A 13318-nucleotide genomic window follows, 5' to 3' on the forward strand; every position below is an offset into this window, starting at 1 on the left:
CCATATAGTCTATATGTACTCTTTCAAATGATCGTACATCACCTCAATAGAAAAGATATAAAATCTAAAGTCAAGGTCAGGCTATATGGGAGCGCATGTCAACAACACAACAGAAAAACTGATGGTCTGTGATGACCTTATCTGCTGCATGATGATATACAGAGGGTTGATCACATGTTTAGGAATGTCAGTGTAAATGAGAGAGGTGTAGCAATGAACACAGTCTGACTGAGAGAGCTGAGTAGGGTGTTCTGAAATGGTTCGGACGAACGGTGAGGAGGATCATACGATTGCTAACAGAGATGCATATGTCAGGTGTGGAGGAAGTAAGGAAGAAGAGGAGATCAAGAAGGAGATGGAGAGTAAGAGTGAAGGAGGTTTTGCGGGTACTGGGGGTCGGTTGTCTTGAAATTTCAGAAAATAACGAGTGACGTTATGGGATAGAATGAAAACAGTCGCTGTGGTGAATGGAGGTAACTTCCTCTTACCAGGCTGAACCAAGACATGTGAAGTAGTCAAGGGAAACAATGGAGCACTCAGTGAGGCTTGGCTGTGAACGATAGCCTCTTCTCTAAGTATAATCTCCGTGACGACCAGATCATGAATGTATCTGGCGATGAGAGACCGTGTGTTCCTGACGCTACCTCGCTGAGTCGGGAAAACAATTAGGCAGTCAGTATGCTACAGGTAGGAGAGGGAGGATCAGAGTGTACGACCGTAGCTATTTGCAGGTCACATGGCTCTGGTATGTGTAAAAGGATGAGGTTGAGTTAATGTAAATAAAAGGAAGATAATGAGGTTTTGCGGGAGAGAGAGAGAGAGAGAGAGAGAGAGAGAGAGAGAGAGAGAGAGAGAGAGAGAGAATCATGGTAAATTTCTCCCGGGTGGCAGAGGATACATACAGTCATTTTTTTCACCTTCCTAACATCATTCCTCGTGCACTAAAAAGTACCTCGAGAACTTAGTGTCCCTCTCAGTGGAGGATGTCACCACACCTTCGTGGGGTCAGTAGCGCACCAGACGACACCGTGTGATCCCCAGGGGCCAGGTAGGAGGAGAGTTGCATGGGTGGGTGTTCCTGGTGGTTCCACCGTGTGGTGAGTGATGACCGCCACACACGTCTGCCCGACACAAAGGGGACATGTTCCGTGTGACTGATCCAGCCGGTCTGTCTCAGGAACCAGACGTCTTGCTACAGATGTGAGATGACATGACAATGTCTGTACACGTCATGTCACGTGCCATGTCACGTGTCACGTGCGCGCGACACAGTCCGCCAGCGTTATGTCAGAGGGATGATGCGTCATGTTGCAAACACGTTGCCATGGATATGACGTCTGAAGGACACTGGATCGTGTCACAGACACTCCATATTGCGACATAGCATGTCTCGGGCTTCCCCGCTGTACTGCGATCTGTATCGTCAGGTAACCACAGAGACACAGCGTCATGAGTGGTGTCATGTGGTCATGGAATATTCATAACACCACAAACAGGAGTCGTGGTACGTCAGCCTTACGTCAGCCATAAAGCGTCTACAAACATTTCCCTAAATCACGCCCCGACTATACGAGTGCGTCTCCAGGTGTGTGTTGCACCTGTTGCAGCGCAGCTCCCGGACCTGAGTGAGTCACCTGCTCCCGTCAGTGATGTCGCCACGCACCCTGGTGGTTGGCCACACTCACCCGCTGCTCTGGCGTCTCGGATATACTTTATAAGTGACTTGTAACTGTGTCAAAGCTCTTGAAGTAAGGTTTATCCTCCCGTGGTGTTCTGGGTATACTTGAATTACGAATACATGAGAAATAATGAGTTCAGTTTGAGTATTAGAATCCATTTCGTCCATTGGCTACGAGCTGTACTCTGCGGAAATTACTTAAATACTTCCATGGATCACTGTTGTCCAGCTGTTATGAGGTTAAGGATGTGCCTGTCTGCTCCCTTGATAAACCTGTTATTAATATGTGTTCTCTGCCGTGACTACACCATCTCTCGTACCCAATGAGTGCTGGAGAACCACAGAGTAAACAAATGAAGGCGAATGAGAAATTGAGGAAATGACAAAAGACGACGATCAACAGATAAACATCAATAGATTACTTTGCATCTTTATTTATCATTAACTTATATTGTTAATCTTAAGCGTTGTATTTACCACGTACTTGAGTGGGTGTAGCTACGAGAACAGCAGTGCCTATCCACGGAGCATATATAGATCACCTTAACCCTATAATACCTGATGTTTTACATCGCCCAGTATCCTCACCCTGACCCAGCAGGAGGGTGACAGTAGCCTAATGAGAGATCATAATGACTAGTGAGGTGTTCAGCTGAGGGTCAGAGTTTTCTTCATCAAACTTTTCAAACGTCTTTTAATTTGTTTCTGTAATCAAAATATCACAAGTGCCATTGTATGAGATGTGTATTTGTGTGTGTGTGTGTGTGTGTGTGTGTGTGTGTGTGTGTGTGACAATGGTCAATGCAGAGCTTTTTATCGACCTCTACACAAGCTGTTGTCTTTTCACAACACGCGGTTCAGGTAACAGTTTAGAGGTAAGGTCTCACATGAGTCAACTGCGATTGAGCAAGTCCTTGACGTAGCAAACCTTAAATACATTTCTGATGGTCAGTAGCCCCTCTCTCTCTCAACATAGATATTCTATTATGAAATAACGAATATGTTACACCGTTACTATATTCATTGATAGGAAAGACCCATCTTTTTTTTCTCTCAGTGTTTTGCCGCAGTCATCACCACTCCCAGACCCAAGTGAAATTAGTCGTGCATTCAGGCACACAAACCCTCATATGTCTCTCTATTTTGTTCTATACATGCATGTGGTCTTGTTTTACCTGTGTGAAGAAACTCTTTAGTGATGACTGCATTCACAATACTCTCTTCTAGTTGCTAGTGTCAAGATCTTCACGGATAAATTGCTCTCCTTCCTCCCCTAGTAGGAAGAGTCATGGGCCTTATGGATTAGCGAGATTTCTCTCCAGATATGACCTGTGGGTACAGACGTATAGCCCGGCCGAAACATCATAATAACCCATCACACCTCCACCTTATCTAGAATACTTAACTCTAATTCTGACCTGCTACATGTGGCGTCAGTAGAAAAATTACCTCAACACCTTTTATGAAAATGAAGTACGCGATGACTTCCTTCAAAACAGATAGCTTCCCCAGATCCATGATTGCCATGCAGATGATTCTACCCCAACATCGTACTAGTACTATTCTCGAAGCAAGAGTCGCGCTCTCACAGTCGCTTATGGAATAAATATCAGATATTACATATCCTCAAAACTTTACCGTAAACTGTAAAGTGTACAGGAATGAATCATTCAGGTAAACGCCCCTGATATCCTGTTCTAAAACCTTGACCCTCAAAGTTCTTGTCCTTGTCTCACTCAGTGCAGTTCTCCTTCACACAGCACCATCGAATGTCAGGTCTTTAAACCGTTCTCGAGATCGACACGCATTGCAAGTACCTGCTCGGAACTGAACACGTATCTCAGCACACTAGATCATTTAATGTGGTATCTATTCTTTACCATAGAAAGACCAAATACGTGAAATTCACAGATGCGTGTGGATGTTGGCAAACAACAAACTGCTTTTCTGCTCACTATCTATAAACAACAACTGAGCAATGATCACATACGGCTAAAATAAGGGACCATATCTCTCCTCCGACGCGAATCATACCATACCCGATGGGTAATGATCCTGCTGGAGGACATGACTACGACCACCACTACTAACTGCCAACTTCAGACATCGCTGAAGGAGGTGACCACAGCCACCGCTAGCTAGCCACTCATCAAGGTCGTATCCTACATGGGAGGTTGGCTGACATCATCACCCAGTACCAGTCTCTAGTGATCTGTTGAGTAAGGCGACCGTGACTTCCTCTGACTTTCAAGGTCGTGATCTGGTAAAGACGCTGGTCACGACCACCCCAGGCTGCCGTGTCCCACTCGTGTAGTAAGTGAATATGATCATCACACAGTCTGCTTGATACTATGTGATCTGCATTAGAAAATCGCACCGCGATCGTTAACGAACTTATCGCTGCGATTCGCCATTGATGGTCATAACTACGACCACAATTAGCAATCAGGTTCCTCTCACGAGGCAACAACTGAGCACACGGGTCGCTCCGCTCCTCACTTGCCGTGCGTCTTCCTGCACGCTCGCTACACGGGTCCTGTGGTAAACCCATCCCAGATCCTCAACCATCCATGTTTTTTTTCTCTGTATATTTTCCCAGTTATTTCCAGCCCTAGGTTGAGTACTGTGTTGATTTCTCAATAACGAGTATTCATTTTCTTTGTATAATTTCGCCTCTTTCGCTTTACGCTTAATTTCTTTGAACCACATGGCCTTGGTTGGAGAGGAGGTTCTAAGATCCTTGTAGACGCATTTCTTAAAGTGAATCAGTCTATGATCGACGAGCGTCAAACACATTGGTATTCAGATGACACGATGAGTGAGCGATTAGGGGGGAGAATCTGGTGGTGATGTTGGAGGTGCTGGTGGTGATGGTGGTGGTGAGGGTGATGACCGTGGTGGAGGTGGTGGTGGTCGAAAGACAGTGTGATGCGACAGTGGTGATCGTTGTGGTGACAGTGAGTGCTTCGTGATGTTGATAGATATAGTCAAGAACGTGATTGTAACTGTGGTATTCAAGAATGGCAAAGAAATAGAATCAGACAGTCGAGAGGACTTCACTGTCAACATAGTGGAAGTTAAAGTATTTACTTCGTAAATGAGCGTAGGAATACACACACACACACACACACACACACACACACACACACACACACACACACACACACACACACACACACATCCTACGCCCGTCTTAAACCGCCTATCAAAAAAGGTCCTCACCTCGCTGAACGTGTCCACCCTCTTGAGACACCTCCGTCAATGAGTCTCTCTCTCTCTCTCTCTCTCTCTCTCTCTCTCTCTCTCTCTCTCTCTCTCTCTCTCTCTCTCTCTCTCTCTCTCTCTCTCTCTCTTTCTCTCTCTCTCTCTCTCTCTCTCTCTCTCTCTCTCTGGAAGAATTGATAAATCAAACTGCCTTAGAACTGATTCTTTCGTGTAATCATGTAAAACGAGAACCTCTCCAGATGTGAAAGCAGTATGATTGTAGCAACTGGTCAGGGGAGATACTTTGCCATCTGAGCAGAACTCCCACTTTCTTAAAGGTTGAATACGTTATTTGTGTAATATGACGTCTCCAAGACTACAAGTTACACTGATTCCAGTTATGTTTTTCTCTTGAGTATTGGAGTTAAAGAACTATCAAAAGAGATGAAAAAAATATCAGTAGTTTAAAGAAAAAAACTGGTAGAAACTTGATTTTAGCGGCGTTAAAACTAAACCAAGGGACGTCTAACTCACTGAGGAATCTTGCTCAAATCTGAGCATAGAAAGATAACTGGAACGAGTCAAGACTTAAACCAAAGAACGGAGGATGAGGCAGATTTGAACCAGGTGGAGGAATGGAGTGCTGACCCGTTAGCTTACTATTACATTTAGTTACTTGTTGAGGAAAAGAAACAGTTGATACGAAATGAGACGAACGTAGAGGGCAGGACAAAGCCATGGGAACTGACTGACTGAGAGGACGAAATGGCGGGAAGTCTCCGGATGCCTCGGTTTCGTCCCCTGTCGTTGGCTATGCCAGCTACCTTAGCCAGTAGGGTTGAAGAAAGCCAGGATGTCCCTACAGTAACTGTGCTAGCCACGTCGCATACCACTGCTTGAGTGGACTCTCCTAACCGTAATGATGGTGGAGGCGACGTCCACTGCTGGCGAGAATGGGGCTGGCGCATCGAACACAGAACGGTGATGACAGAAGCAGAAGCTGGTCTTGCTGGTGTAGGTAATATCATTGACTCAGGTGTAGATTAGGTGTCGGTGTGTTCCCTGCTTCTTTAGAGGTGATGGATCTGGCGAGGCAAACAAGGAGGAGGTAACAGTGGTCGCGCTGGTATGTTCCTGTTGTCGTAGTCTGGTGAGGCAGCTTAGGTGGAGGAGGAGATAGTGGTGGGGAATACCTGTCAGGAAAGAGGTTGAGTCAGTGCGTCAAGCGAGTAGACCGCCTTCTGGGCAACTGTCTGATGGTAGCGAGAGGCTGAGGAGCCTAGGTCGAACTGCTGCACGGGGGCGGGAGCAGCGATGACGTCACACCAACAGTTCCGAGGGAGGAGCCAAGTGCTGAAGGGGCGGGACTACTGTACAATGGCACGCTCCTTGCTCAAGCCAGCAACTGTTTACCCCTCGGACACTAATTTGGGGCGTTTCTCGAGGTGGGGGCGGTGTGGGTGAGATGACCGAGTCGGTGTGGACAAGGAGAATGGGATGGGGCAGAGCAGCATATTGTAGAGCGGCTGTGAGGGACCCACTCTCCACACACAGTTGAGTGGCAGGTGCTCGCTCGACCAGCTGCGCGCTACTCTTGCTCTTGCAGTAGCACCGGACTAAGCCTGTGCGTGTCCCGGTGCCTCAGTGCTTGTCGTGTAACTTCATGACGTATGGGAAAACCCATATGTCATAAGGAAAGAACTAGAAAAAAAGAGATATCTATGAACGGTCCGGCTTGTGGATTCCTACTGAATAGATAAAGAGATTCTAATCCAGAAAATTCTGGAGGTCGAAACGCTTGTCTTTTGATTTCTATGAGGTGCAAACTCGTAGTGTGTGAGGGACGAATAGTGGAATAAATATGATCCGGTTAAGAAAGCAACGCCCATTCAATAGTCAGTAATGAGGGAGCGGCAACTGTCCACTTGACCAACGCTTCAGTAGTCTGGTTGACGCAGGAAAGCATTCTGATGCCTCGTGATCAACCAACAAATGAGGTAACTTACTATATCACATTTCTATATATTTCCTACAGAGTGCAAATTACATTAAAGGTTTCTAATACATTATTTAGTGCTAGGGATTTTGCGCTGTCTTTCCCCAGTCTGGTCGTTCTCATCTGTCAAAAGTTAAATGTGATTGCGAATTCCTGCTATGATAATACGATGGTGTTCTTTGAGATGAGGATTTCGCATTATACATCGACTCTGGTGACTTCAATGTTCATCCGAATAGTGATCAGAATATCTTGTCTATGATTCGTGGTCGATAAATGGGTCTCTCATTTAGCCTGGGGTGCGTAGCTAATTACCTATTTATAATTACCTATTTGTACTGGACAGGAAGGGAGTTTTGCACTCGTAGGACCCCATCTCTTGAGCATCCTCGCCACGAATCATGCCCCCTATGATTCTGCTGTACAATATTTAGTAGCATACGATTAATTTACAACAGTCGACTTCAGCATGACATGATAAGATGGAGCCCAATAAAGATGAACGAACTTCGTATGAATGATGTTCATTTAGAATTCAAGATATTCATAAGTCTTCAGTAAATGGTGATGTATCCAACATCATTCATAATTCATCATCTTGCACGGATATTCACGACTAGGTTTACTAGATAATATGTGATTCGTGTCAGCTTTAAGAATAACTGATGTGGTGCATGAGGTGAAATATGAGCTAGCAACAGAGAGCTCTAAATGCTAATGAGGAGCAGAACTGAGTGAAACAGACCTACATGTAACAGTGACATATGCTCGTGGTCCAACATCTGGGGTGATCTCCCACCCTGGAGGACCTAGCACCTGGCCACTGGTGATCTCCCACTCTGGAGAACCCAGCACTTGGTCACTGGTCACCTCCCACCCTGGTGGACCAAGCTGCTACCTTCAAGTCCTTCCATCCCAGAGCAGCCAGCACCTGGAAGCTGGTTATACTCCACCTTTGAGGACCCAGGACCTAGCTGCTAGTCACCTCCCACCCTGGAGGACCCTGCAAATGCACTCCAAATTCCCGAGGTTACATCTCCAGAAAATAGTCAACTCTGGCGAGGCTGCATCAGTAAGAGTACAGTGCCCGACCCTCCAGTCCCTTTACCATACCTTAACCAAACCCTATCCCTGCCTTCCTTCCTCCCTAACCCACCGTTTCCCACTACACCCTCGACTATGCTTGACGAAACCTTGGGTTGACCATCTCCCTACCGTGGCCTACTTCAAGCCACACCGCTCTCCCAGATAGATAGGCTGGCTGAACCTTAAGGTCACTCACCTGTTGGTCGTATATCTATCTGATGTGATGCGCTAAGGTGTGGTAACTGGATGATGCTCTCCTGTGACCCACCTGTAAGCGGACCACTACTGTAGGCGGTTTACCTTTGATCATGAGTTCATGCAGCCCATCATTTGTACGCCCGTAGTCATTGTTTACCTGCACCGTTTCTAATGAAGGCCAGTGATTACACTTGTCTGATACCTGTGATTGGTTATCATCGAGTGAGACGTGTTCGTGCAATAGAGTGTTGCGTTAGCATCAGCTGTGTGTATGGTAGGGAATAACAGTGAGATTTTGTTTCAGTGTACGTCAGATTAACAGCAGAGACTCCAAGTCTTTCTGAACAACTGAAATCCGTTCCTAATCCACACACTCTTCTCCCAGATTCCTTTTGATTCCCCATACATCTCGTCCTTCTTCCCTCCTTTGGGTTCACCTGCAGCTTGCTGCACCAGTGTCGTCATCAACCATCTGCTAGACGATACATCGTCTAGAACTGTGTCAGCATCTTGGCACAGAGGAGCACCACATGTCCGACGAGGCTATACATCCAGGGCCCAACGGTAGGATACTCGCCAGGAGGGAGACAGTATTCACTTGCTTCGTGAATAGATGTAAATGCTGCTCCCTCAACACAGGGAACTCTTGAACATCGAAGCTTCGTTGCCTGCCAGGAGCGTACATCACTTGCAGTAACCCTGAAACCTATCAAGATGATGCAGTAAAAGTGCCTCTGAATCCTTGCAAGGAGTATTTGATTCCACATACCCGATATCCGTAGCCTGAAAAGATTCTCTACATTCTTGGATGCAGTTGAAGAGATGGCTGTAAATAAACAAGGAACATAAATTCCTTGGCCATTTTCTCTCCTAAGTAGAAGGCATGTACCATAGAGAAAATTACTTCCTAGGAGTATCTACTCACATTGCCTATGATTGGTTAAACAAAGTAACTTTCAGTTCCAGTGTATCCTAGGTTACATATGAATGACTAGATCTGGTAAGAAAAAGTTCCCCAGCAGACTTGACCGGTTATAAGTAACTTATAAACTGGGAAGGAGTACGATACTATGTCTTTACAAAAGGATAAATGATACTTGAATCTTAAAGGAAGATCAGTGAACACTTTGTTCAATAAAGAAAATCATAAACGTATTCAAGGTATATGGAGAAATAGGTTTGTCATGGTTAGGTTTTAGTATACAGAGGTCCATTTAGATAGCAGAGGTGCATAACAAATGGTTTTTCATTACCATACACAGTCGGGAATGAATATGAAATATGTAAATCATCTGAATAAGGAGATGACCCTTAAGGAGGATACGATGCTACAAAAAAAAAAAAAAAATGCAAACCACGTACATAGAGGGGTGACCATAGCTTAGCAGTACCGTTCCTGCTTACCACGTATAAGATCCCGGGTTCGATTCTGACTGTGGAAGATTATATATATATATATATATATATATATATATATATATATATATATATATATATATATATATATATATATATATATATATATTTTTTTTTTTTTTTTTTTTTTTTTCTTTCAAATTATTCGTCATTTCCCGCGTTAGCGAGGTAGCGTTAAGAACAGAGAACTGGGCCTTTGAGGGAATATCCTCACCTGGGCCCCTTCTCTGTTCCTTCTTTTGGAAAATTAAAAAAAAAAAAAAAATGAGAGGGCAGGACTTCCAGCCCCCCGCTCCCTCCCCTTTTAGTCGCCTTCTACGACATGCAGGGAATACGTGGGAAGTATTCTTTCTCCCCTATCCCCAGGGATAATATATATATATATATATATATATATATATATATATATATATATATATATATATATATATATATATATATATATATATATATATATATCTGTGTGTGTGTGTAATTGGATTCTGTGTGCATGAGGTTACACTACGATCTGACAAGATTGTATGATCGCCAGTGTACGTAAGAGAGAACAGTTTTGTCAAAGAACTTCTCACTCCAAAGTAGTCCATATGATTGCAGATCAGCCCTTAAGCTGTAGGAGCCCCTTAAAGGGATCCCTGTATATATATATATATATATATATATATATATATATATATATATATATATATATATATATATATATATATATATATATATATATATATATAATAATAATATATAAAATATATATATATATATATATATATATATATATATATATATATATATATATATATATATATATATATATATATAAGTTTGTTTTCTCTATTCAATCTATAACTTGCTGGTTAAGTATCAGATTCAACAATAAAAACGCTTAAAACTTTCGTTGCGGGGTCGGTGGAGGCTCGTCTTGTTACACACAGCTGGCAGAGGGAATGCAAATAGTATTTGCATGTTTAGGCAACGTTAAATATTGCTTCTATGGCATTCATCGAGATGACCTGGACGAGTAGAGACAGAATTTGAGGAAAGGGAAAATGCTGCAGACCGCCACCACATATCTCCACCGGCGTCAGGAGCACCTCCCACTTCGGTAACGAGTCTCCCTCCAGTCAGCCAGGTCGCGATGTGATACATTCATGAGATCACTCCAGCATTCCAGAGCAAAGATTACGTCGACTGTTGGAGGAGTAACGTTAAGAGGTGATGTCCTGATAACATTCAATGGACGGTGGCGGCCGGGCAGACCGGGATGACATTTGTGATTGGCTCGTCATCGGTCCATTCGGTGGCCTTTGTCTGCCTCGTATTGTCGAGGTGAGGTCGATGAGAACCGCTGCTGCTAGACCACATAGTTCGCTGGTCATCGCAGTGAGCAGCGACTCGGTGGGAGTGGACCTTGCCTGAGTGGGGCTTGTAAAGTGAGGCTTACTCTTCTGTCACCAAGATCTGCTGTTCGTAGAGAGGAACCAGACTAAGACTAACGAATCTATTATGTATGTCGTAGAAACTAGTCAAAGCCTTCAAGGGTGTCCAGGAGATATTGGCCAGCACACCAAGAATGGAGAGGGGTACTGGAGCACCAGTCATATAATTAGCCTTGAATTAAGGAACTCGGTAGCATTAAATAATCCAGTTTCATAACTGACGATCATCATGATTACTAGATGATTCGTCGAGAAATGGCACAAGTCATAATACCTCTGCGCTCTTTAGAATGTGAAGAGATGTTTACGTATGACAGATGATGATGACCTGTAGTCAGGATACTGGTGATGACACTGCTCTAACACTTGGTCATCCACACTGTGGATGAGGTAAACCTGAGTGCATGGTAATGGTGACATTACCGCTCTAACCTCTAGCTGTCCGTGCCCAACCACACAAATGGTGTTGGAGTGAGGCTGATGGTGACCTGAAGTATAGTGCTGGCGACATTGCTGCTCCTTTCACCATCCTCACCCAGGCAAGCACGATGAAGCATCACACACCGTCGGTGTACAAGGGTAACATCTGTGAATGGAGCGGTTAATGCTCTCTCTCTCTCTCTCTCTCTCTCTCTCTCTCTCTCTCCACATGCCCCAAACAACGCTGATAACAGGTCTGTAACTTTATCATTTGAAGTACGTTGCCACTCATTCCTTTCTCATTTTTTTTTCAACCAGCAGTGATGGAACAGCATCAATATACGTTTCAGCAAGTCCCACACACCGATGAGATGATAAAACTTGAGAGTCGGACTTGTTCTTGATATTCTATAGGGATCTAATAAACATCTGTTTTTCACTGTTACTTCCTTGCCTCAACCATTTCATCCAGTGTTGTTGATACTCAGTAAGTGCTTTATCCTCTCATTAGTCAGGGTGAATCTCGGCACAAGGATATACGAGTTGTGAAGGAAGACACACTACATGCACTCGCAAAGTGCTATTCTTTCTGGTGAATTCTGTTTCGAGAGTTAGAATAAAACATCAAGGAATAGGACTGCGAATTGATTTGAAATCTTTCTTCATCTATCGTGTGACAATTTACAAATCAGATTTAATCATGTATCATTCTTCATTTGTTTTGGTATATATGTCATCTATCATTCAGTTTACTTCGATGTTTAATGCTCTTCTTGGTAAAGGAGCGTTTACCTACAGCGGTGTGAAATACTCGTTTTCTTGAAGGTTTAACATATCTGAGAAGATGTTTCCAGATATATTATTCTAGGGCTTCTACCGTCACCACTGACTGTGCCTTGATTAGATTTTTCAAATCCGAAAAAAATGAAAGTAAATCCCTTAAGAGAACATAGACTTCTAAATCACACGGTTTGGTTATGTACCCAGAGCAAACGTCTGTTCTCACTACCATCATCATCATCCATGACTATCTTTCATCATACATGCTTTCTTCACCTCCCTCAACATGACCCTTCCACCCCCCTCACTATTTCCCCTTACCACCACAATCTTCCTCCCTTGAACTTCGTTTCACTCAGAACTAGAACATCCAGGTACCTTTCCTCAAACGTACTACCTATCTCTCCTTTCTTCTCATCTTGGTGACATCTACACACATTCAGACACCCAAATCTAAGCCTCACCCCCAACACCCTCACTGCACTCAGTATCTCCTTCACCATCACCACTACAACATCCAATCAGCCACACTCAGTCCATTCCTAGTTAAGCCGCTTGCTAACTTAGAGCACTGACAGTACATGCTATCTCACCATCGGAGGCTACAATACCACGTATCCTTCCGCTATGTAACACCTTACCTATGTGTAGCCCCAAGGACGTTTGATATTGTGGCACCATCCTGCCTCTCACCTCGTGATAACTGCAACGAAAAGTAGTCCTTACATGACTTAACTCTAAATGACAACCAGCTACACAAAGTTCACCTGAGCATGGCACTATGGCAGTACTTATCAGGGAGCCATATGACACTACAGCACTACAAGACTTCACAGCTGCCATCACATCACATCACAACACCATACAGACCTACCTTCACTATTCCATCTCCCCTAACCCTCGGTCCTCCCTTAGCCTTTACTTCTCACTCTCCACCTTTTCCTCCCGGACTCCGATAATCCCTTTTCATTCATCATTTTAACATGATCGAACGACAATCGGGTCCTATTAGGAAATAAAAAATTGCAACAATGAAGTATTTTGTGTATCTTCTTATATCTCTGTGCGTCTTGGCGGCTAACGCAAAGGTAAAGAAGGCGTACCTTT

General features: G+C 44.0%; 1 protein-coding gene across 1 annotated transcript in view; it reads left to right on the top strand.

The window, feature by feature from the left end:
* Positions 1–6385: 6385 nt before the first annotated feature.
* Positions 6386–13318, top strand: part of LOC139754907 (uncharacterized) — a 33792-nt gene continuing 26859 nt past the window's right edge. Inside the window, 1 exon segment of the mRNA XM_071672734.1 lies at positions 6386–6879. The gene's annotated coding sequence lies outside the window, so the exon portion shown is untranslated.

Source organism: Panulirus ornatus, chromosome 18 (assembly GCF_036320965.1).
Source record: "Panulirus ornatus isolate Po-2019 chromosome 18, ASM3632096v1, whole genome shotgun sequence".
Taxonomy (NCBI): domain Eukaryota; kingdom Metazoa; phylum Arthropoda; class Malacostraca; order Decapoda; family Palinuridae; genus Panulirus; species Panulirus ornatus.